This window comes from Globicephala melas, chromosome 7 (genome assembly GCF_963455315.2).
Source record: "Globicephala melas chromosome 7, mGloMel1.2, whole genome shotgun sequence".
Lineage (NCBI taxonomy): Eukaryota > Metazoa > Chordata > Mammalia > Artiodactyla > Delphinidae > Globicephala > Globicephala melas.
Genome location: NC_083320.1, coordinates 4,652,800 through 4,679,577, shown reverse-complemented (window position 1 = coordinate 4,679,577; position 26,778 = coordinate 4,652,800). Strand labels below are relative to the sequence as shown.

General features: G+C 46.5%; 1 protein-coding gene across 14 annotated transcripts in view; it reads left to right on the top strand.

Moving 5' to 3' along the window:
* The window catches only part of AGAP1 (ArfGAP with GTPase domain, ankyrin repeat and PH domain 1), a 560,573-nt gene that overhangs the window by 434,411 nt on the left and 99,384 nt on the right, over nucleotides 1-26,778 (top strand). The gene's annotated exons all lie outside the window — the stretch shown is intronic.

Here is a 26,778-nt window from a genome sequence, read left to right as displayed (position 1 = left end):
GCACACGTACACACACATTGTGGGAGGTGAAATTAATGTAGTTTCAATAAACAAGTTAAACAGATACTTCAAAGGAAAATTAAAATTCCCAAACATGGTTGTATAACATGAATAATCATTGGTGAGACCAATAGTAGTAAAAGAATCTGGTTTCAACAAGGATTCCATATACGCTAGAAATACCCTCATAACTGATACCCTTTTTCTCTATTTCTGCCACACTTTTTCTGAATACTCTTTTGTTCAAACTGTAAGTCTCAGTGTTAAAGAAAGTGCCTGTTCCCTCCTAATATCGAAAGATGAGCCTGCAGACCCACAACGTATGTGTTAGCAGGGAAGGAACAGAGTTTACAGTACACGCTCTGTGTCATTTCCCGTAATCCTGTGAGTTGGTTGGTGGCGTCTTCATTTATAACGAGGAGACTGGGGTTCAGAGTGTCAGGGAGCTTGCTGGGGCTCCCACGGTGGCAGGGAGGAGTCTGAAAGCCCTTCTTCACCACATTTCTTACCATTTTGCTTCCCATAGCTCCCTGCTAACAAGTTTAGCCAATAAAAACCTATTCTCTCCTGTTAGGATAAATGAGGATGATTCTATTATATCAGCAGTGGTGAAAAATAATGATTATGGATCAAAGCACCCACCCAGACACCACTGACCTTCCCCTTTGGAAAAGAAATCGGCCACAGATGCCGAGCATTGGTGAGCCACCTTCCAACAACTTCAGCAAAAAGCCCCCAGCCATGCACAGATGGCCACACCCCACCAACAAAAGGACTGAGGTAAAGCCAGGAAGATGCATGGCCTCTCAGCAGGGTGGGGAACCTGTGCCCCACATACCCAGGGGAAGAGTAAGATTTGCTCTATGGAAAGGCCTCATGCCCATTTCACGGATAAATATCGTACCGTGTCTGTCATGTGTTTCCAACCAATGACTTTTTTCAAAAGTGTCTGCTACTTGGTAGAAACTGGGGATCAAGTCCACCCTTCACTACATTACACACATTTTACACATTCTAATCATCCCACCCACCCACTGACATAGTGAAAGCTGTGTGAGTAAGATACAGACTGAAAGTAAATCAGTAGTGGTTGCGTGTTTAATCGGGCTGCGGGTTCAAATCAGCATCCCGGTCATCCCGTGAGTTTGCAGAAAACTTGCCAAGTGACTGTAAGCTTGTCGGATGCCTGAGATGTTTCCATCTTCCACCGCCTGAGGTACTGAGGTTGTACTGTGTGCTCCAAGCAATAGCCTGTGACGAGGCTGAGTCATATCCTCAACCCCAAACCAACCACAGACCCTTTCATTAAAGGGCCTTACTGCTGAGGCAGTGATGCAGACAGAAAGACAGACTCCCGGCCACCAAAGAAACACCCAACTTAGAAACCACAACAGCATCTCAGGCATGAACGATGAGTGGTGGTTGTGTGTGTTCAGAAGTTCAACACTAATGATTAGAGAGGCAGCCGGGCCTCACTTTGTAGTTCAGAGGACTGTCTCTGTGATGCCACAGTGTGACGTCTTTCCAACAGAAAATAAGACAAGTTCTCGGTAAAAAGAGAACGTATCATTTTTCCCGAGGAAAGGTTACCTGCCGACCTATAAGTGAGTCGTTTTTCGGAGACAGGCTGTACTGCATTGTATCCAAGACACACTGGTTTTCTTTTCTTCACATTTTCGCATCCCTGAAGTCAGAAGGCATCGTTCATTTGAGATCATTTTCGATTCAATGATATACAATACTTTTTAGTACTCTTAGCAACTCTTATTAATCAAAGTGTATTGTGGGAACCATCAAAACTAAGCCTTCTCTTCTTGAAATGAAAGCTAGTTGTATACTTTTAGAGGGCTGTTTAATTTTGATGGTAAAAAAATATTTCTCTTTCCTGCAAAGCACTATGACTTGTTATTACCAGTATATTCTCTTTTGTTTGACCTCGTGCTGGAAAGTCGCAATTGCAGATGCAAAAAGTTCTCTAGATGGTGTCCATAAAGTAGGTGAATTGTGTAGTTTTTGACATACCCCATTGGAACAGGTGACTAGACTCAAATCTCTTTAGAGTATAAGAAAAATAAAATTCAGCTATTTCAGTCAGGGCCCCGGGAAAACATGGCACCCTCAACTGGGTCGTTGATAGGAATTTTCCACAGGGACTATCTACAGAGGTGTGGGCAGGGTGTGGGAAGAGCTCTAGGGATGGTGCAAACTCCCAGTGGGGTGACGGGGAAAGGAGGGGCCGGTTATGAACACCCAGAGAGGGCGGTGTCTGGGGGAGGTCTCCATCAGGAGCTGTGTCCTTCAACAGAGGGACATGTGCCACCCCAGTGACCCAAAGGGTGAGGGGGCACAGGGGAAGCACCTAACCTCACTCTCCTCCCTGCCTCTGGTCTCATGCCGCCACCTCCTTGACCAGACCCAACCAGAAGCCAAAGGGTGTGAGAACTACTGCTGCCGCCACCCAGGCCTGCCTCTGAGGGCGTTGGAGGGCAGGTGGAGGTGAGCCAGCGGAAGCCGTGTGCTGCCCACACCTTTCACGGTGCCTCTTACAAGCCCCTGGGCACGTCTGTCAGCTGATCTCTCATCAGCACGGAAGACTGGAAGCCTCTGTCCACCGTGGCCCCTGAGGGCCTGGTCTGAACCCCGCCGAGGGAGGGGTCAGAGCTCCCCAGATGCACTTCTGAGCCATCGCCCAGCCAAGTCCGAAAGGGAGCCCCCACGCCCTTCCCAGGCTCTTAGCTGAGCACAGAGGTTCTAGCGCTGGATATTCCTTACCTTTGTGGCATCTTTGTTCAGAAAGTAAAGGCTAAAGTGTATCATCAGTATTTATGCTGCCTGAAAAGCCAGAAACTCTCTGTCCACCTGGGGATCCTTGGTGCTCCTGATGGAAATCAGGATCTTCCTTCCATGAATTTCTCACTGCCCTGGCCCTCATCGGACTCGATTTTAGTAGTTCTTTTCTGCAGAAGAACAGTAGTTCTACACTGAATGGTAGAAAATGCTGTCACCTTGGGACTTCCCTGGTGGCGCAGAGGTTAAGAATCCACCTGCCAGTGCAAGGGACACAGGTCGATCCCTGGTCCGGGAAGATCCCACATGCGGCGGAGCAACTAAGCCTGTACGCTACAACTACCGAGCCTGCGCTCTAGAGCCTGCGAGCCACAACTACTGAAGCCCGCGCGCCTAGAGCCCGTGCTCCACAACAAGAGAAGCCACCACAATGAGAAGCCCGTGCACAACAAGGAGTAGCCTCCACAACTAGAGAAAGCCCGCGTGCAGCAACAAAGACCCAATGCAGCCAAAAAAAATGAAAAAATAAAGAAAATAAATTTTTAAAAAAAGAAAATGCTGTCACCTAAATTAAGAACAATCATTTTCTTATACTTACAATTTAAAATGAATGGACAAAAGACCTGTATGCAGAAAACTATGACACTGATGAAAGAAATTAAAGATGATACAAACACATGGAGAGATATACCATGTTCTTGGATTGGAAGAATCAATATTGTGAAAATGACTATACTACCCAAAGCAATCTACAGATTCAATGCAATCCCTATCAAACTACCAATGGCATTTTTTATGGAACTAGAACGAAAAATCTTAAAATTTGTATGGAGACACAAAAGACCCCGAATAACCAAAGCAGTCTTGAGGGAAAAAAACAGAGCTGGAGGAATCAGACTCCCTGATTTCAGACTATACTACAAAGCTACAGTAATCAAGACAATATGGTACTGGCACAAAAACAGAAACTAGATCAATGGAACAAGGTAGAAAGCCCAGAGATAAACCCACACACTTATGGTCAACTAATCTATGACAGAGGAGGCAAGGATATACAATGGAGAAAAGACAGTCTCTTCAATAAGTGGTGCTGGGAAAACTGGACAGCTACATGTAAAAGCATGAAATGAGAACACTCCCTAACACCACACACAAAAATAAACTCAAAATGGATTAGAGACCTAAATGTAAGACTGGACACTATAAAACTCTTAGAGGAAAACATAGGAAGAACACTCTTTGACATAAATCACAGCAAGATCTTTTTTGATCCACCTCCTAGAGTAATGGAAATAAAAACAAAAATAAACAAGTGGGACCTAATGAAACTTCAAAGCTTTTGCACAGCAAAGGAAACCATAAACAAGACGAAAAGACAACTCTCAGAATGGGAGAAACTATTTGCAAACGAATCAACGGACAAAGGATTAATCTCCAAAATGTATAAACAGCTCATGCAGCTGAATATTAAAAAAACAAACAACCCAATCCAAAAATGGGCAGAAGACCTAAATAGACATTTCTCCATAGAAGACATACAGATGGCCAAGAAGCACATGAGAAGCTGCTCAACATCACTAATTATTAGAGAAATGCAAATCAAAACTACAATGAGGTATCACCTCGCACCAGTCAGAATGGGCATCATCAGAAAATCTACAAACAACAAATGCTGGAGAGGGTGTGGAGAAAAGGGAACCCTCTTGCACTGTTGGTGGGAATGTAAATTAATACAGCCACTGTGGAGAACAGTATGGAGCTTCCTTAAAAATCTAAAAATAGAATTACTATATGACCCAGCAATCCCACTACTGGGCATATACCCTGAGAAAACCGTAATTCAAAAAGACACATGCACCCCAACGTTCATGGCAGCACTATTTACATGGAAGCAACCTAAGTGTCCATCGACAGACGAATGGATAAAAAAGATGTGGTACATATATACGATGGAATATTACTCAGCCGTAAAAGGGAATGATATTGGGTCATTTGTTGAGACATGGATGGATCTAGAGACTGTCATACAGAGTGAAGTAAGTCAGAAAGAGAAAAACAAATATCCTATATTAACGTATATATGTGGAACCTAGAAAAATGGTACAAATGAACCGGTTTGCAGGGCAGAAACTGAGACACAGATGTAGAGAACAAACGTATGGACACCAAGGGGGGAAAGCCACAGGGCGGGGGTGGGGGGGGCGGTGTGGTGGGGGGGGATGAATTGGGAGATTGGGATTGACATGTGTACACTGATGGGTATAAAATGGATGACTAATAAGAACCTGTTATATAAAAAAATAAATAAAATTTAAAAATTTAAATAAAATGAGTGGAATGAGTCTAGTGAATTATAGGAGTAGAATCTATGACTGAAGAATTCCTTTATGAGTATTTTGAGTTCCAGCGTGGTCACTGGGCTCACATATAATTATTACTCTCATTAAAAGAGTCAGTATTGTAAAGTATTCCAGCCCCTTCCTTAGGTAAGTGTGGAAGAATGGAGAGGTACAAGCTAGTGTGGGTGACGTATGTCATTTAAAGCAGAAGTGCCTCAGACAGGTGGGTGTGTGCCTAGGTGTTCCCAGGACTGAGACCTGAGGTGTGTCGTTGGGCAGGTGAAGGGCTGCCATGCTAACTGCTGGAGGATCCTCTGTACTTCTCCAGCACATTCTGCATCACCGGGCATCTGGCCCCCTATCTACCTACTTGGAGGCTCCCCCAGGTTTAGATCTGTTCTTTCCATACATACAGTCTCTAAAAATATGTGAGAGTTTTTCAAATTCTGTGGCCCTGTTTGTAATGATATGCACCTTTGTGATGTTTTTACCTGGGAAAATGTTCATTAAGAACGTCAGAAATAGGGACTTCACCGTTGAGTTTAACTTTGAGGTAAGCTTCTTGGAAACCAGCATCCTCCAGCCTTACCATTAAAAATGTGAAGGTGGTATTATTAACCTTTTTCAACAAAACTTCTGAATCCCGAATACTACTTGTATTCTTATTTAATAGACCATTGGGGACAACAGATATTAAAATATCAGTGACAGTCTTGATTTTAAATTGGATTTGATTTGCTCAGGATTATTAGTTATATTTAAGAAAATGGGTATGTTCAGATCTGGGCGCTGATGTCAGTGATGATCGTAGATCGACAGAAGTCAGTCCACGTGTCGGTAAGCAAGATGGTGACACAGCACAAGAGGCACGGGGGCGTCCTAATTGTGTTCAAACCGTGGAAAGAGAGTCCCAAATCATCCTGGGTGGCCCTGATGGGTTTCATTGGGACCAATGGGTGGAAGTTTCAAGGAGGTGGATTTTGGTTCAGATACTAAAAGGAAAACTTTGTAAGAGCCGGGGCTGTCCTGAGAGGCAAGGTTCCTGGTCCCCTGTAGCAAGTCCAGCACTGGTTGGGCCACTGTAGCGGAATCCGGGTTCTAGAAGGATGCTAGCCCCAGGGGCCCTGGGTTCATGGCCAGAACCAAGTTGAAGGGTGTGTGCCTGGAAAGCTCTTGGGTAGTGGGGATTTTGCAGATCTCTAATGACTTGCTGTCTTTTGGCATTGCCTTTGAATCACCCTCCTTTCTGGGTACCTTCTTATCCAGGGTTCAGGAGTGAGGTTATTGCGGCTGAAATGTACCCGTGGTCTCTGCGGTCCCAGTTCTGTGGTTCCCCAATCTGGTGGTTCTCGTTAGTTTTATAACATTCATGCAAGTTTGCATCCAGTGTTAATTTTCCTGTTTCCCCAGTGAAAAGGCAGAAGTAGAGAGAGGTTAAGTGGCTTTCTTGTCCAGGGTCAGGTTGCTGGTAGGTGACAGAACTGTCTCTTGATTCTCTGCCTCAAACTCTTTCCACCAGGCAAAAAGCAAGTCTTTGAGGTGTGTGGAGCGGCTTTTGAATCTAGGAGTGGGGCAGGCAGAGTGGCTTCCTTGATATTTCTCAGATTCCATGTAAAGACACTGACTTTTATACGGATCATCACATCTAGAAGTTGTGTAGCAAAGATCTTTCTTTAAAAATGCAGGGCCAGTCTGGATTTACCCAGTCTGATTATACAGGAGGGTATGCAGAAATCCTGTTGTTGTTGTTGTTGGGGGTTTTTTGTTTCTTTTTGGTGAGGTTTTTTGTTTTTTGGTTTTTTGGTTTTTTTGGTCCCCTTGGGTTCATGGTGCTTTTTACTAAAGGTCAGAAGGAAATTTATTTTATCCTTCTCATCTCCACGCCCTGGTTGTTCACTCTGGGTCTTTATAGACTCATTGTATGGTTGATCCTGGATAGATATTGAAATACTATCCTGTAGAGAAAAAGTCACAACTGGCCTCTGTCCATTACAGTAGAAAAATTGCCCATCACAGCTGTACCCACTAAGCCATCAGCGGTGAGGTCTCCAACATGTTTACGAATTACATTAACTTCAAGTTGCAGAGGCCAGACAGGACTTAGTTTTCCTTCATTCTTTCAGAGAAGAACCTGACATTGTGAATCATTTTATTCTTTCATCAAATATTAAGCAACAAGCACAGAGGAAGCACTGTGTGTTTGGCTCCATGGGAGACGAGAGAATTAAAACTCAGTTTCTCTCTCACCCAAGGCATTCATAGCCTTAATATGGGAAGAAGACTTGCACCAGAGACTGTACCTAGGATTTCAGGCAGAGTATTTAAGAGAGGCATGGGTGGTCCAGAAGAAAGACAGCACAGCATTGAGTTGTAAAGGTTAGGGGAAGCTAACATGTTGTAGAACTTCATTGTAGTTTCTGCAGATTTAATACGTAATGGTTATCTTATTTAATAAAATGCCACAAAAAGCATCACTCTTTCATTAAATGTCTTCTGTTTACAACAACCTGAAACACCAGTGGTAGTGATTGAATTAGTCACAAAACAAAGTTCTGTTTTCACTTAGATGCTAAGAAAACAGATGTTGCTGTAATTGATCAGTTACCTTTTATCTTCTGAAAAAATTTTTATTAATTAGTTGATATTTTGGAAGACTTTGGAGAGGAAATGAAGAATGATTACGCAGGAGCATTGTACAACATTTTCCCTGCATACTCATTTTTTTTATATATACATAAATTTATTTATTTTTGGCTGTGTTGGGTCTTCGTTGCTGCACGTCGGCTTTCTCTAATTGCAGCGAGCGGGGGCTACTCTTCCTTGTGGTTCGCGAGCTTCTCATTGTGGTGGCTTATCTTGTTGCAGAGCACAGGCTCTAGGCACGCGGGCTTCAGTAGTTGCAGCATGCGGGCTCAGTAGTTGTGGCTCGTGGGCTCTGGAGCACAGGCTCAGTAGTTGTGGCGCACGGGCTTAGTTGCTCCACGGCATGTGGGATCTTCCCGGACCAGGGCTCGAACCCATGTCCCCTGCATTGGCAGGTGGATTCTCAACCACTGTGCCACCAGGGAAGCCCCCTGCGTACTCATTTTTACAAGAAGGCAGTCCACAGGTGTATCACCGCTCGGGTTCATCTGTGACCATTGGGTCATGTGGAGGGTTGGGCAGTTTGGGGCATCAGTGGTGATTTGGGGATTTTGCACAGCACAATTAGGAGAGCAGTTTTGTTGTTTAAGTGTCTTATCACCAGGATGTTCTGACCTTTCCTCTCTCCGTGGGCACAGTTAACGTGCTGGTTACTCCATGTTAGATGCGATGGTGCACACACGACTGGCAAGAAACCCATGATGGCCAAGGAGCTACCACCATGGCTTGCTTCTTGTCCACAGGGGCTTTCTCATGTGATTCGTGTGATTTTGTATTATTTGGAGGTGTCTAGAGGGGAGAGCTAGGGGAGATTATGAAAGCTGTCGGGTGTGACTCTTGTGGGTCACGCCTGGATCTCCTATGTGTGACCATTTCAGCAGCACTCCTTATCTACCCCTTGTTACAATTTTGGCAGCTCCCTTCAGTGAAAGGAAAGAAAATCAGAAGTCTCCATCATCCATTCCATCAAAATTCCATAATCAACAGTAATTTCTTCTAACAGGAAGGACTTCTTAATTGAACTTCCTTGTTAGTAAACTAGTTGGTACGTGCCTCTAAATCAGTAAGCTGAGCAGTTCATTAGAGAAAATGGGAAAAACCAAGAACTGGACCATCTTCCTGGATGATATTCCTAAAATGCAGCAACTTTGATGAGGGAGCCAGGTTGGCTGGGTTTCTTCGCCCTTGAGGCAGAAGTGATAGGAGACACTGGATATTCTGATGGACTTGCCTACTTCCCACAAACCAGATCATTTTTCCAAAGAGAGTTCTCAGGTTGTAACTCCAGCTTCCACAAGAATGAACTTGCTAAAATGGAGTAGACCTGGGTTTACTCTAGACATTGACATCCTAGACGGGGCACAGTTGACTCAAAAGCCATCCTGCAGGGTACAGTCCTTCTGACACAAACACACACAAGCTGTCAGTGCTCACAGATCCTTTGTGGAAGTCTGTGGGTCGGAAATAAACAAAGATGAGTTGATCACAGTAGGAGAAGCCAGAACAGAGGATTCCCATCATGATGAGCTGACAACAAGAGAAGGATTTTTGGTCCTTTTTTTTTTTTAAGTACACGCAAACTAAAGAGTTAGATTCAGTTCCATGAAAGTGCATTAATCACCTACTGCAGGCCAAGAGCTATGCCTGGGACTAGATGGAAAAGTGACTGAGGGCCCCTGCCTTCAGCATGCCCACTGTCTGGTGGAGAAAGCAGATCTCTAAATAAGCCGTGGCCACCTGAGCAGCCTGTGCAGGGAGCCCAAGGGACCTCGACCCAGCACCCTGGGTGCTGGAGGCTCCAGAATGAAATATCTGCTGTTCCAAAAAAGGGAAAAAATATGAAAAGTGAACACACGATAAATCTTGGTATAAGGTGGCTTGGAGCTCCAGGGCCCTGCAGACACTCCTGATGCAACAAGACATACTCAGCCTCCTGCTGTACGTAAGAGTGGACGCGCCTTTGAAAGATGCAAACTGCTCTCAAGCTTGCTGTCTACAAGGACGGATCTGCGGCCGACCCCAGTTCCTCTTATTGGCCCTAAACTTAGAGCTGCTTTTTCTGCATGAACGACCCACAGCCTCCAATGTCCATCAGGAGGACTCAGGACAGGCATTTCTCCCCAGGCATCCTGGGGTTGGAATTCTGCCGGGGGGGGGGGAGACCCCGAGTCAGCCGACTTTTAGGGGATTCCAAGATAATCTCTCAAAGTCATTTTCTTGATGTTCTCAAAATGGTGGAGCTGTCAGAGTCTTTGGATGTCACTTCATTCCGCTATGAAACTGAGACCCAGGGTGTGATGTGATCTACTCAGACCAAGGTCCAAGAGGGGCCTCAGTGCACAGAGAGCCCTCTCTCTCTCTCTCTCTCTCTCTCTGTCTTATAAGGCCACTAACCACATCCCATGGGCCCCACCCTCACGACTTCTTCCAACCCTAATTATCTCCCACAGTCCTCATCTCCAGGTGTCATCACATGGGGATTAGGGCTTCAACAGATGAACTTTGGGAGGACACAAACATTCGGTCCACAAAGCCTTGTAACTTTCTATTCCTATCTGTGGGCTTCATGGACGTGGTCACTGCAGATCACGCCTGTTCTGTTCACTGCTCCCTCCCTCCCCGGGGTCTTGCCTCCTTTGTTAGAATAGGTCTTTAAGCATCAAAGAAGGAAGCCAAGATTCAGTGCCTGCTCTTAGACAGGTGTTACCTCATTGCATCCTTCATACAACCCATAGTGTCCGGCAGGGAGGTGGTGTTATCTCTGTTTTCACAATGAGGACAAAAGTTCGGTGACGTTAAGTAATTTGCCAGAGATGGGCAGGTGAGTGCGAACTTGGGGTCTACATCAGGCCTCTAGGACTTGGAAGTCAGTGTGGCTTGCCTTGTACCTGTGCTGTCCACCTGGAAAGGCCTTCAGCGGCTTGGGTGTGAAGAGGAGCCTTTTCTGCAGGTCGTGGTTCAGCCCTGTGTCTCCTGGCACTGCTTTTCCCTATCACAGCTGGTCGGGGGCTGCGTGCCCATCACCCCCCACCATTGATCTTAAGAACTTGGAAGCAGTGACTCCTTTACTAATTTTGATCTCAGCCTCTTTTCTCAGGACGCTTGTTGTGACATGGCTTCTTTATAAGCAGTATTGCCTTTCTCATTATGTCTGTGTGTGTGTGTGTGTGTGTTGTACATTCCACGAAGGATGCAGATCACTGCTTCAGCTACTCTGCAGACAATTAGAACATGCAGGGTTAGAGAACAGGCAGGGAACATCACGTAACTTTTTTGAACTTAGGGATGTTTAACTCAGATGCAGTGAGCCCAGCTTTTAAGTTCGTTGTGAGGATGATATCCTTTGTGGGTTTTTGGACAAGGGGAGTGAGCATTTTTCAGGACAGTTGGAGGGAGAAGGGGAGCTCTTGATTAAGCTCTCCCCATCATTCACTGGAATCCTGCTTTGCTGATTTAAGTATGATCAGATGTCTGCCGCACCTTGTTGCCGGGTGTGATCACCGTGCTCTCATTTTATTGCGACGTATGATTGACGCTCTAGAGTGGGTGTGGCTGGAGATCAACTTGGTGCGTTTATTTAGGAATCTTTGCTAATGCGGCCCTGCCTTTCAACTCCACCCCTTTCTCGTCTCAGACATATAACAGGCCCCAGGTATTAAACCCAGGGTGTCATCACCAACGAAAGAAGCAGGTACGGTGCAAACTTCAGGCATCGCCACTGAGATACACACACAACCTAACAAGGCTTCTTTTGTACTTGGGACATGGAGAAAATTGGCCATTTGTCTGTGGGGTAATGGGCTTTGCTGCCATATGAAAATCTCTCAAATGGTTAAATTCAATGACATTATCTCAGAGTTCATGAAAGCGACTACCGCACACAGTTTAATTCTATTTAATTTTTTTAAGGGGGAAAAAAAGCAAAGGGAAAATGTTTTAGTTTCTCTTAAGCTGATGTCTCTCTGCTTTTTCTTAAAAGTGCCTTTCTAGTTGCCACACAGCGATGTGATCATTATCCGCCGCCTCGTTGCCTTGCTGCCTCTGCGTGCAGTAAAATACAAAAAAAAAAAGAGAGAGAGAGAGAGACCAGGGGAGCTTGTGAAGTATGACTTCCTATCCCAAGACTCATTGCCTGCGATTCGTACCGCTTGACAGTAATGATCTTATTACAGTACTCTGGACCTTGAAGAGATTTCATGAGGAGAGTGAGAGGACGAGCCTCCATGTAATCAAGTGGTGCTGAATATTCTACGCGTTTTTGATCACACACTGATTGGCCACAGTTCTAGCCCATCTTCTAGTCAATTATGCATGGCCCCTGTGCTCTTCGCCTAGTCAGAAACATAGATGGCTGTTGTCTGGATTTTGGCAGGCAGCCAGGGATTTGAAGTGCCGTGCACACCATCCTCCCAGGATAAGTGCTTTTTAGTTGGAATTGATTACCTTTCTCTGGGTTTTGCCTAATAGCAAAACTGCATTTGGAGAGGGTTTCGGGCGAAAAATGGACGTATTAGCCATTTAGAGCATCCGAACTCCTAGTCAGTTTTTAGGCTTCCCTTGTTTCCATCTAATTTCTGTTTAATGATAGCATGTTTGAGAATACTGAAGGTATTTCATGGCATTGGCCGCCGAGCACACGTGTTGAGCATGGAGGACAGATTCAGTTACGGGACCACTGTGTTCAGGTTCCCGGATTCATCTAGGGAGGCTTCGAGCTTTGGGGAGATAAGATCTCTGTCGGTTAGCTTCCTTCTCGGCAAAAAGCGTTAAAAGAGGTAATGAGGGCTTCCCTGGTGGCGCAGTGGTTGAGAGTCCACCTGCCGATGCAGGGGACACGGGTTCGTGCCCCGGTCCGGGAGGATCCCACGTGCCGCGGAGCGGCTGGGCCCGTGAGCCATGGCCGCTGAGCCTGCGCATCCGGAGCCTGTGCTCCGCAGCGGGAGAGGCCACAACAGTGAGAGGCCCGCGTACCGCAAAAAAAAAAAAAAAAAAAAAAAAGAGGTAATGAATTCTTCCCTCAGGCGACTGGCTTGTCTTCAGTAATTGTGGGGAGTGCACGTCGACATGGCTGGGTTTTGTGAACTCTGCTGTCTCTGCCCAAAGGGTTGTCACCACATCGTCTCCCCGGTTGTGTACCTCCCCTTATTGGTCTCGAAGACGAGTGATATTTGAAAGGGTGGGATTTTTTCCTGCCAGCATGATCGCTGACGTTGCCCATTATGAAGCTAACTCAGTTAGGCACATGATAAGATGCAGAAAACTGTTGGAAACCAAGATTTTTCTTCCTCACATGTCATGCTCTTAATTCAGATTCTTGGTGTGTAGATTGTCTCAGAGTCATCAGCTAGGAAAATGTGAACGTTCCTTCTACTGTTTTGTGTACGAGGTGAGGAACTGGCCACGCCCAAGCAAGCGATCAGTGTGGGATGTTTTCAGAAATCTATCTTGAATCCACCAAGGGTTTGGTGCTCCCTGTGGCCTCAGTCACTGGGGGGACGTAGAGGATGGAGCCCTCGCATTGCACACTGGGCACCTCGATAGCCTGATTTGACTCTTCTGAATTGAATAAGTAGGTAGCTTTGTTCTTTGACTTGGTTTCCATTTGGATTGGCCTTGCTTTCTGCAGGAGGGAATGATTTTCCACGTCACTTGACTTTCTGCAAAATCGAGGTGTACTGTAGGCATGGTTACTAAACAGCCCTAGGAGAACCTACCAGAATCCTTAACTTCATGTTCTGCACGTGTACGCACGCACACACGCACACACAGAGGATTTCTTTGTTCTCGATGTCATGAAAATAAAATATCTTCTATCAAAATTTAGATTTCGTGATGTTTCTTTAAAAGAGAAAATCACAAAACAGAAAACCACGGTTGACCATCTATTAGCAACAATCATTGCGCCCAGTTATTGACCCCTTGCTACACATCAGCACTGCGATTAAACGCTCCCTGTGTGTCCTCTCGTGACCCTCACAGGAAACTCCTGCTTGAGTCTCCACAGCGACCACCCCTCCCTTTGAAAGTTCATGTGTGTCTTTTCAGTGGTCTCCCTCACTCCAAATCTTGGCTTATCTAGGACTTTCCCTAAGGATTAAATTTATATAAAACAAAGAATTGTACAATAGGCTGTCAAAAGGATATTTCTTAATTATAATAAGTTAATATTCAAGCCATTAAAAATTTTTGTCGTTTTACCCCCGGCAGTGTTTCAGTAGATTGACAAAATGTATTTTTATGGCAGTTGGAAAATATCAAATTCACAGTTAGCAAATGGTTCAAGTTTTAAGGTAGGAACTTTAGAAAGCTGGCATCCACTATGACGACCTGATTACAGCCTGGTGTTTTCACCTGAGCCGATGAGTCCAGTGCTCACGTTTAAAGAGAGAAGAGTCAGCACCTCGAAAATACAGTTTCATCACGAGTGCAGAATACGTGCTGTCATTACCATGTTATTACCCTGAAAAGGCCGATTAATTAAAGAATGTAAACAATTTAAGTCAGCTACTTTCTTGAATCCCTCCACCGCTTCCCCAAATGTTAGTTTTTGCCTCACTGTGGGATCAGACTCCTGCAGCAGGAGTGAGAAGCGGGGAGGGAGCTCACCTGCCCGCCGTGACCTGATGGAGGGAGAGAACTCACCTGCCCGTGGTCACCTGTTGATGTGCCTGCGTTAAGAGCCACCATGGCGGCGGGTGGCCTGGGACCTTTCCTTGAGCAGCTTGTAAACGGTGAATGGAGCCTGTATCATCGTTGTCTCTCCACGAGCACGGAGACAGGTGTTCGCAGCCTCCCTCCTGTTCTACTCGCCGGGAAGGGATGCAGACACGGTTTGGCCCCGTTTGTCTTTGAACGGCATAGAAACACCCCCATCACGGGCCCTCGTGGAGGAGAACAGAGCCACCCCTGCCGGGGCCACATGTCCTCCAAACCAGGAGTGGTTCCCGAATGTCCATGGAGGGTCTTTGGTTTTCTTTTGGAGATGAACATGTTGTTATCATCAGTAACTTGCTACCTTCTATTTCTGATCACAACAAATCAGCTTAGTTCGCCCAGGAGAGCTATGTTTTTCCAAGTTTCTTTGCTTGAAGAATTCTAAGGTAGGATCTGAAAGCCATTAATTTATGGGCCAAGTCTAGATCTTGGTGTCACTTTTTTTCTAACCCCTAAAGTCTTTCGAATTACTGCTCCACACAGTAAAGGTGGACAAGCCCACTGTGACATGTGAGAGCACATCCCGTACTGCTGGAGTCCGTGTGGAGGTGCTGGCCACTGCAGGGCCATCAGGTGGTCTGCACGGAGGAAGCTGGGAAGGGAAGGCCGCCCCGGGAGAGGCTCGGGTCTCCTGGGACGCCGGGGCCAGGTGTGACCCCAGGGGACAGGCAGGTGGGAGCTGAGCAGAGGCTCAGGTGTCGAGGAAGGACCGGGGCTACTGCAGGGGACCCTGGACTGGTATCAGGAGGGGCCATCGGGCAGGGCTGCTCCAGGACCTTTCCCTGGGACCCATCCTCTGCTTCCAGCCCTTCTTCCAGGGCTGCCCTCCCCTCTCAGTTCCCTCATTCTTGCTTCTCTTTCCTCAGTTCACTCTTTCTCTTTCTTTCTCCTTCCTCCATCCAAGAGTTTTCTCGCTTTTTTCTCCCTTCTCTTATTTCCTCTTTTCCCATCCACGCCGTTGTTGTCTTTTTCCTCCCTTACTTTCTTATTCTCTTTCCTTACTTTTTTTTATTTTGGAACTTTTTTGTGGGGGGGAAATATGACATAAAACTTGCCATTTCTGAGCATACGGGTCATTGACATTGATTACATTCCCAAGTTCACATTCACCTGCCACTAGCTATTTCCAAAATTTTGTCATCACCCCACATAGAAACCCCACAACCATTAAGCAATAACTCCCCGTCTCCTCCCGCAGCCCCTGATGACCACTCGTCTGCTTTCTGTCTCTGTGGACTTGCCTGTTCTGGACATTTTTTCATATAAATGGAATCATATGATATTTGTCCTTTTGCATCTCGTTTCTTTCACTTAGCGTCATGGTTTCAAGGTTCATCCATGTTGTAGCCTGTGCCAGCCCGTCATTCCTTTGTGCTGCCAAGTAGTACTCCAGTGTGTGGACAGACCACATTTTGTGTGTCCCTTCAGGTACTGATGGACCCCTTTCAGCTGTTGTGTGATGCTGCAGTGAACACGGGCATGCAAATATCTGTTTGAGTCTCTTTTCGGGTTTTTTTCTACCTATACCTAGGAGTATGCGTAGCTTTTTGAAGACCTGCCAAGTTTCCTCTTTTCTTACGCTGCTGTCTGACTTCCCTTTCTCCCTCCTCTAAAATAGGAAATGGACAAATCTCCTACAATTGAGTGAATCCACTTTTTGGCTCCCTCTTAATTACAGAAATCTATGACTTTAACGTGTTTTTAAATCATTCCTGTTTTTCTTTTTGAAAAATCCTAAGTACCCTGAGTTAAGACTTCCTTTCATTGGCACGTGAGTGACGGTTGGTCCCCTTCCCTGCCCCCGTGGATCAGTCGCAGACTCCCTAAGGTACTCTGGAATTTCCCATCATCCCGTGCTCTTCCCCACTGGGAGCCGGTCTCTCATCTCGAGGGTCAGTGTTCTCTGGACAGCCCGGCTTCTCTACCGAGCAGCAGTAGTTACGTAGTCAAGGCACACGGGCATCTCTCCCGTTTCAGTTTGCCTGCAGAGGTCAGCTTTTCCATCATCTCTGGGACACTTGCATTTTTTCTATAACTTCCCAGTAATGAGCGGCCCAGTGGGCAAATGGAATCTTAAAGACCAGAGACTATTGTTTCTTTTTCCGCCAACCTCCCTTGGGCCGTGATTAGCTTCTCTGTTTCGCTGCAGAATTAGTGACTTAGCATTCACTCCCCTTCGGTCGCCCCTCATTTCTCTGTGGTCATTGCGTGTTTATTTCCTAGATCGGGTGTCACTGTCACCACTGTGATGTTCACCATTCAGGGGATTTTCCAGCAGACGATTTCAGATACCTGGTACTAATCTCAGTTTTTTTAAGACCACTTCGGGCTGAGTGGTGATGATTCTCTAGTTCTTGTGCCTTTTTGATTTTATGTTGTTACAAACTTTGGTTTCGGTCTGTTAAGGAAAGCATCAGATCACTTCAAATGCCGTGTTTTCGTGTTTCCCTCGACGGTTGTAGTTTTTTGGTTTTTCTGTCCTTCAGAATTTAATCCCCTCAGGCCTCCTCTCCTTTATCCGTCAGATAAAGTTGTGAGATTATCATCATTATATTTAATAGTAAAAACTGGCCTCAAGACTTAGGCAATACCAGATCTTCATAATGTGTTACCTCTAGTAGCCTCCTTTGATCTTGGAATTTAAGGATCTTTAAATCAGATTAATAACAGACACTTACTGGCCATTTGCTACCCAGAGGACACTGTTACATGCTGCTTCTGAGACCCAGAGACCAGCTAGGGGCAGCCCTGCCGACTGAGAGCTTGTGGTCCAGAAGGAGGGGGAATGATGTGTATGCGGTCCTCCCCGAGGCCAGCGTCCCCAGCTCCTTGGCCCCCCAGGGACTTTCTAAGGCCCCGATTTCCGAAACGACATCCCAGCTGCTGTGGCGGGAGGGGGAAGACGAGAAGAGGGGGTGATGACAGCAGGAAGGTCACCGGTAGCTCGGCAGTGACACATGTAACAGAGAGGTGGGCTGTCGAGGGAGGATGTGCTTGGCTGGGGGAGCGTTGTTCAGGGAAGAAGGCCTGGAAAAGGGTCCTGTGCACGGCGGTGCATGGACGAGGAGGCCCCGCGTGGACTGTGCCGAAGCTGCAGGCTGTGGGGGTCAGGAACTGAAGCAGGACAGTTAGGGGTGTGCCTGCCTGAGGGTCGCAGCTGGAGAAAGGAGGGAGTGCAGGAGACCAAGAGGACAGGGGCACTGGAGGACCCTGTCGTGGGGAGAAGGAATGAAGATGCTGGCAGGCCAGGTAGCCCCTGCGGGAAAGGCCTGCAGGGGTGAAAGGCTCCGGAGGCAACACCCGGGGTGGCGAAGCCGCGGGATCGCTGTGGCCCAGGGGAGGAGGAAAGCGCGTGGAGAGGCAGGCCGGCCGGCCAGCCAGCTCCCTGGACAATGTTTACGTCACTGATTGGAAACCAAGATTTGGGTTCAGCTGGCCTGCGGGGAGCCTGGGCACCAGGTGATTGCAACTGAGCCAGGAGTGAGAACCGGAGGTCCAGGTGAAGGTCAACTAGGACTGTGTCACGGATGAACGCGCGCAAGGTTCAGACCCAGCAGAGTGCAGGTCACACGCCAGGACCTGGCAGCCCCCAGAAGACGTTCTTACGACTTGACATCATTATCCTGCCCCGGGTGCTCTACCATTAGAATCCCTCATCTGTTATATTGGTTTTATAGTTTTCCTAATTTCATTGGTTTAAACCAAATTTCAAACATATACAAGCTCAAGTATCATTATCTGTTTTCTTAAACAACATACCAGAATTAGTATTTGAGCTGCTGTTTTCAAGGCAAGTCCTGCCCCTTGAAAAGCACCTGCCCCTCCCTCTCTACGTGACCTACTGCTGTGGCCGGCCACATAGACAGACAGGTGGAATGTCCACCCTCTGGAGCAGAGCACCCCCTAAGAAGCTTCCCTGCCGTCTGTGGCTCAGGAATTAGGACAGAAACAGCCGGGAAGGCTCGTCTCTGCTCTGCGGTGTCTGGGACCTCCCCTAGAAGACTCTAAACCCAGGGGCTGGAAACGTCTGGGGGGCCGGTCACCACGTGTCTGACTGTTGGTGCTGCCTCTTGGGACCTTGGCCGTCGGCCGAGACACCTCCACGGGACCCCTCCACGTGGCCAGGCCTCCTCCCAGCACGGTGGGCCAGCATCGCGGGAGCCACGTTTCCTCCTGTGTCCTCGCCTCGGAGGACGCACGCTGTCCATCTCTAGGAAACACGAAGTCCTGGTTCCAGGCACACTCCTGCCGGAATGCGGCAAGATTCTAGAAAAGCCTGTGAACCCCCATACTGCTGTTGCCGTTGTGGAAAATGTGTCCCAGATAGTAAATAAATCTATGATACGTCCGGTTGTGATCAAGCAGTGGAATGAGATGAGCCAGAGGAAGAAGAGTCAGGTGCACCAGGTTATTTTCTCGGGGACAGGGGCCCGGAAGGCTCCCGAGGAGACTCGGAGCAGAGAGGCCGCAGAGGCGAGGCTGGCGGCAGGTGGCCCTCTGGGGTCCGCGTGTTCCCGGCGAAGGAATCATGATCTCGCTCTAGTTATGGGGGCCTCATTAAACTCAGCACTTGTCTCTAGTCAATATAGTGATCTATATGCATGTTTACGTGCTACCGTATCATTTTAAACAAGCTGACTTTCACTTCAATCTCAGCGTTGGAATTGCTGGTAAAATAACTGGGGAAATATTTTATTTCTTTTAAGAATTGTCGGGAGTTCCCTGGCGGTCCAGTGGTTGGGACTCGGCTGTTTCAACCGCCAGGGCCCTGGTTCAATCCCTCGTAGGGGAATTAAGATCCCACAAGCCACACAGCATGGCCAAAAAAAAAAGAAGAAGAATTGTTATACGTTCCTTATTTCTCCAGTCTTTAATTCCAATATCTGCTAGCTTGTTCCCCACATACAATTGTATTCCCATAGTTACAGGATTGATTCTTTCCAAACAGCACTATGAATCAGAAAATCGTACTGTTTTTAAAAGTGGTCCAGAGAACCACCACATACAGAGGGACGCCCAAGAAAAATGGGTCCCTTTCTACGTACGTCACTTTAACAGTTTAAGATAAAGTAGATTAAATATTTTAAAGTTTTTAAATAGTCTTATTCTGCATAGGATTACTTTCAGAGGTTGGCGAATGGCATTGGGAGTTTTCCAACAGTTGGAAAAAGACACGAGCATCTAACACTGGGTATTCTTTCTAGCGCTTTCAAAGCGAAGGCAATCACATAAGGCTGTCTTGCTTCATGGGTAATTAAGGCATTTCACTCTGCAATTCCTTACTCTAATGAAGAAGAAGAAATTTCTCTTTTGCTGAAATATTTCTTGCAAGGGTTTTATTTCTACTCATTGCTCCGACTTCGGAAAATGTTCCTTTTACCTCTGATGGTCTCCTCTAATATCTTCTTGAATTGTGAGTCACGGGGAAAAGAAGTATAAAGATTCTCTACAGATTCAAACTTTTAAAACATGCTTAGAATCTCGCTGTCCATGAAAGCGAAACAGCCAGCATTGCAAGCGCCCGGATGCCTATTCCTCAATTATCAGTGAGACTCCGCTCTCCTGGCGTGTTTCTTCCCACGGTGTATGGCCAATCCAGGCAGGCGGCCAAGCACCAAAAGGGGTTGTGCTGGTGAAGGTAAGGATGCCCGGCAGCTGCGGGGATGGTCAGGAACTCAGTCCATCTTGGGTTGAATTCCAGCTCCACCTCTTACTGGGGCAATGGCCTGGGCTGCTTCCCCGTGCTTTCCTGCCCCGGAGCTCTCAGCCATAAAAGCTGGGACAGTGAGCCACCTGGGACTGTTGTCAGGGCTCCGTGAGCGCATGTGTAGGACAGAGCCTGCCCCGAGTTCCTGTCTTGGGATCCAGTTCATACATATTAAAATATTGCTCTTGGGAACCCAGTTACTTGCAGTAAATTTGGAGATTATACATCTCCAAAGGCCCAGGGACACTGGGTTCTGACTTAAGGGATCACTTGTTAAATGGTGCTTTTCTTCTTTTTTGGTTTGTTTGGTTTTTGTCTTTAAGCATATAAACCAAAGTTTCATTTTGTTTATTTTCTATTTTTTAATTTTATTGGAGTATAGTTAATTTACAATGTGTTAGTTTCAGGTGTACAGCACAGTGATGGTTTTCTTTTTAATTAATTTTTATTGGAGTCTAGTTGATTTACATTGTTGTGTTAGTTTCTGCTGTACAGCAAAGTGAATCAGTTATACAGCTACATATATCTGCTCTTTTTTAGATCCTTTTCCCGTATAGGTCATTACAGAGCACTGAGTACAGTTCCCTGTGCTGTACAGTAGGTCCTTGTGGATTGTCTATTTTATATACGGTAGTGTGTATATGTTAATCCCAATCTCCCAATTTATCCTCCCCTTTCCCCCTTGGTACCATAAGTTTGTTTTCTACATCTGTGACTCTATTTCTGTTTTGTAAATAGGTTCGTTTGCGCCATTTTTTTGGATTCCACATATAGGTGATAGCATATGATATTTGTCTTTCTTTCAAAGGTTGTAGACAGTAACCCCTAGAGGTTATTGCATTAAGTAGCATATGGATGAAATTTTTAAGCTGATCGTTCTACTCACCCAGAGTACCCCGCCCGCTAATGTCCTACCCACCTGTGGGTCCGTGAGCACAGGTGGGCACCAGGGAGAGTGCACACTCCCAGTGCGCACTGGGGTGGGTAAGGGCTGTTGCCACGCAGAAGTGGGTCCCGCTCGTTGGGCTCTTCCAGCTCCTTCTGGTAGATCTCCAGGGTGAACCATGCTCCGTCTGCCTCTAGTTCGTCCAGGGCTGGGGAGCCTGTCTGGCCACAGAGGCAAACCTAGAAATGTCTGCACTGTCATGACCACCATCATGACAAGGTCATGGAAGGTCCCTGGTAAAGTAGTGGCAAAAGTTACCGTTGAAGGTGAAGAAAAACTTCCTAATTTTAAGACATGGATTTTCACGTGTATGGCCTGAAAATGAAACTTTACCAAAGACTCTGCATCTTAGACACTCTAGTTCCTACGTGGAGTTTTTTTCCCTCGGCACTGACAGCAAGATGTATAAAATGCCCACAGTTCACGGTTGTACAGCTAAAAAGCCTGACCCTTGGTGGGGGAGGGGGAGGGGGAGGGGGAGGGGGAGGGCAGGGGGCACAATGATCTTTTCCTCAACTCACATCGCTCTACGCAGTTCGGTTGACAATTACTTTCTGCCACAGGGCAGCCTTGTATTGTGTCCGTGACATGTTTGGTTTGAAACATTTCACATGGGCTAGTCTTACCCGTTCCACTAGACGGAAAGCCCGAGAAGGCAGGAGACACACCCTCCTATGTGCTCGTGTCCCCAAAAAGCCCAGCACCTTGCCCGCCCGTGGTGTGTACCTCGTGGATGCTGGTCCACCAGGGAGAAAAAGAAGAGTACCTCGAAGGGCCCGCTTGGAGGTACTGATTGGCTTCCAAAGTGCTTCTTTTGGATGAGGATGGTTTTATGTGATATAAACCAGTGTTTTCCAAAAGTTTGTGTTATCGAACATGAATCCAACGAGATGCTCTGAAAGACAAAAGTTTGCAGAGTGTTGTTCAGTCTGGCTCCGGCTTGGAGTTTTAGATGCACGTTAGCAACTTGAGGGCTCTGAGAAGCCCTCCATTTAAAGAAAGGAAAAGAACCGCCCCTCCTTTAGCTTATTCAGCCTCTGAAGGAAGGTTACGATGGCTCCCTCGAGGCGGTGCTTCTAGGACAGACACCTTCCCCAGCGCCTCCATCTAGACGTCGATCCACAGCCTCTGATTCCTCCAGGCCTCGGTTCTTGGGTTAAGGTACCCTTCATCTATCACCTGAAGTTCGGTAACACACTTTCCATATGTGTCCTAATTAAATCTCATCTCAGCAAACACGGTTATCTTAGAGAATGCCTATCTTTGAAATCCACTGCATTTAGCATTTTTTCCCTGCCTGTGTTTCTATGCATTCCTGACATTCCTGGTTACATTTAGAAGTCTTTCCCAACTTCTTCACGCTGTAGACTAGCCGATAGAGAGGATGTAATTTATAACATGGACCTCACGTTCATTTCTGTTCCTGTAACTGAAATCTCGTCGTGCTTGCGCTTATGTACATCTGAAATTTACCGATTGATATGACAATAGTATAGTAGAGGCTGTTCCTTTCTGGTTTGAAAGTTGAGACGTAGATCATCATCATCACCATCATAGCTAACATGTACTGTTTATCCTCTGCCAACTCTATACTAATTACACTGTGCATTATCTTATTTAATTACTTACCCCCCTGTCTGATGACACAGGCACCAAGCAGCAGCAGAGGGCTCAAAACGCCGAGCTGTTCTGGTTTTCCTGTTATGTCAGTTTCTCGGAGGAAGAGCCTGTTGAATCGATTCGATTCTTACCAAAATTAGAATAAGACTCAATGTGTAACGCCATAGAAATAAGTGTGTTTTTTTGAGTGTTGTACATAAATAAAATCTTTAATGTCCTTAAAGCCACACTGCCCCCCACCTGCAACCCACCCATAGGAAAACAGAAAAAAATATACCTAAAGGATAAACATCCTCTGTTCCTCATGGGTGGAAGGAACATTCTGTGCACAGCAGCCCTGCACTCTCAGGTGACAAACAACCTCGATAGGGTGCTTTGATCCCGCAGATCAGACTTTGCCATGGAGAAAATCTATCTGCCATCCAGAGACGATCCGAAGTCATTCATGCTTTGATCCTACTGACAATTCCATTTCTCCGTGTTAGGACCGTGCTCTCTCTAGCTGTGCCTTATCTTTCTTTCTTGTTGTACCTCTTTCTTTTCTCTGTCTCTTCTCTCCCTCACCCATCGCCAAAAAAAAAAAAAAAAAAAAATCCATTGTGCAAATTGATGCGGAGATCAGCCTTGATAAAACACCAGTATTTAGCCCTGGCTGCCTCGGCGCAGCCGGGGTATTAGCTGTTCCTGATTTACCTGAATGCGCAGGCTGGAGCTGCCTTTTCAGGCTGGAGGTGTGCGGAGATTAACTGGGGGCTTTGCAACCGTTTGTCACACAAATGGCAGTGCCAGTAAACTGAAAAACGATAAATCATTTTTCTCAAGATTGAACCCTTTTATCAGTTGTGTCAGTTTCATCACTCAGTAAACGATTAGTAGCAGCCATTGTCATTCACTCATCCGTATTTAACCACTCAGAGCTTCTGCTGGCTGAGCGGGCACCCGGCATCTGCACGGGAGGTGAGGACACCTCTGACGCCCAGCTCTCCCCGGGAGGGTTGCCAGACTCGCCAGTCATGGCAGCTCGACGAAGGGAGAGAAGTCAAGTGTCTGGTGTATGTCTTCTAATTTTTAAAGTTACGCTTTGACATGGTTTCTAGTCATTGGGTGGGCATTCTTCTTTGACCTCCCACCCTGCCTTTTATTTAAATTTTTTTGCCCTTTAAATGCCACCTGTCTTGATTAGAGAGGTGATGTTGCTTCTGCGTGCCCCTGAGTCAGGGGTGGAAGCATGAGCTGGAGAGCTAAGCCTGCCAACTCTCAGGCTGCCCCTTTGGGACTTTCTGTTGGTCATCAAACCCAGTTTATCTGGAGGGAGGAAAGAGGATGGAGCCATAGCTCCCAGCCTGCGGATAAAGGACCTCTGGAGATGCCAAGGGTCTTGAGTCCAGGTGTCCTCTGTATAGACAGAAGTGTATGTGTACTGACGTTGTGATCGACAGGAAGCAAAGTCATTTTAGAATGTTGCCGAATCATTGTCGTCCAGAAGGGAGTGCATATTTTTAAAAACTTGGGGAGCGCTGGGAGAGATTGATGTCTGCCAATTTGTTGTTACCTTTTCACCCAAGTTGGGTTTATCAGAAAATATAGTTCTACCACTAGTTAAAAGCAGAAGAGAAACCTCACTGAATTTATATATCACGGGGGCCTTATTTGATGATTCCAGTAGAGCGTTACGTGGCCAGCAGTGGAGAATGTGTGTGTGTGTGTGTGTGTGTGTGTGTGTACATAGCAACATGCATAGTGCCCTTAATGAAGGACTTATAAAATAGTATGATTCCAGAAACCATTCTGAACTGTATTTCTACAACTTTCAGAAATATCTCCGTACTATCTTAAGATTAGTCATCTGTATGTTTTCTTCTCTGTCGTACATTTTTTTGAGAGCTGTGGCTATATCTTGCACCTTCAATTCCCATAGCACCTGTGTCCAGATACTATATGGTTAGTGGTTGATTATATATTGATCCCTGCTAAAATGTTTGGTTTATTGTTTAAGAAGATGTCATTTTGCGACCTTCTAAGCCGCTCCAGCTACTCCAGTGCCATCTCCAGGATACGTAATAAAAAAAACCTGTCTTCTTGATATCTGAAAAATTCTAAGTCCATTCAAATGAAAGGTTCTGGTCTTTTAATTCTAGTAGTGTCTTCTGTTGAAATCCCTCTCTCCAACCCTCCTGTGTGTGTGAGAGAGCTACTGTATGTTTCATAAACTGCTTCAAATTCTAGTTTTATGGCAAAAGAGATGTGAAAGGAATATGTTCACAAATAGCGTCACCACCACCCCCTATGGCGGGGTCATCAGCTGTTGTTACAGAGTTTTTTTGGTAAGAAAGCCTTTCATCTGTTTCTCTTCGTTGGAGGTTCTTGGCCTTTGAGGATGGAGCTCATTGCATCCTTCTGTACCTCTTGGATGGGGCATGTAAACATTAAAAGGAGGGAGATACCATAGGAGCCATGACGTCATAAAATTATTGAACTTTACCAAGTTAGGAAAGCTATTTCATTCCATTTATACTATTTCTTGCCTTGAGTTCAGCATGTCCTCAGATTGTTTTTTTTTTTTTTTTTTTTTTTTTTGCGGTACGCGGGTCTCTCACTGTTGTGGCCTCTCCCGTTGCGGAGCACAGGCTCCGGACGCTCAGGCTCAGCGGCCATGGCTCACGGGCCTAGCTGCTCCGCGGCGTGTGGGATCTTCCCGGACCGCAGCACGAGCCCGTGTCCCCTGCATCGGCAGGCGGACTCTCACCAACTGCGCCACCAGGGAAGCCCCCTCAGATGGTTTTTTTAATGACTGTGCTTCCTAAGAACGAAATCTGTATGAGTAGGAGGGGCAGAGTGGCTGGATTTGAAGCACACCCTCAAGACACCTGCTCTATTTCCAGCACTTCTTTTACTTTGCTCACTGAAAAAAGAAGGAGAGTTGGGAGTGTCCACAGAACTAATGCAGAAGTTCATTAGAAAATCATTCAAATTACGGGTTCAGCCGGCGTTGCCTTCACTCGTGTCCTTCATGCTGTCTGAGACTTTCTGTCCCTGCGTCTGTGTACGTAGAGTGGACCTGAGCCCACAGACTTCCTGCCCTTCCTGGTGTGTTGTCTGCTTTACTCCTCGTGGCAGCTCTGGGATGGAGCTGATGCCAAGGGCACCTGTCACAGAGCCCCAGTCCCCCCACGGCCACCCTGCGCTGCTGCCGGCTAGGGCGGCGAGAGTCCTGAGCGCCAGCTTTTCCTACCCCACTGCCCAGCTGTTCTTCATCGTACCTCACACCTGGCACTTCTGGGAGCAAGCAGTAGACGCCACACTGATCAAATTCAGTCATTAACCTGCTGAGACCAGACCCACGCCCTGCAGCCAGTTCTCCTCCCTGAAGGGAGCGGTGCATTGTCGTCCTGATGCTTTCTTCTTGGCAGTTTACCTGTCCTGCCCACTCTGTAAGACATCACTGTCTCCCCCAAAGACTTAGAGAAGTTTAAACAAGACGGGGTTTTTTTTAACCTAAATAATGCATATATGGTACAGATTTATATGTTCCCTATCCATTCATGAAAGTGATGGTTGAAAACCTTAAAACCATCAGGCCTTGAACTCAGTACTTCTGTGACATAGTCAGTTTAGTATTTCTTTTTCTTTTTTTTTTTTTTTTTTTTTTTTTTGCGGTACACGGGCCTCTCACTGTTGTGGCCTCTCCCGCTGCGGAGCACAGGCTCAGCGAACATGGCTCGTGGGCCCAGCCGCTCCGCGGCATGTGGGATCTTCCCGGACCGGGGCACGAACCCGCGTCCCCCGCATCGGCAGGCGGACTCTCAACCACTGCGCCACCAGGGAAGCCCAGTATTTCTTTTTCTTGCAATTTATTTGGGGTTTTTATATACGAAATGGTCATTGGTGAGAATAGCACCTCATATCGTGTGTCCTAGTAAAACATATGTATTTTGGACCGTATTTTCTGGATGCACTAGTGATTAGAAACTTGTTTTTCGTATATAACTATCACTGTTCATCCCCATTTAAAAGATGCTAAT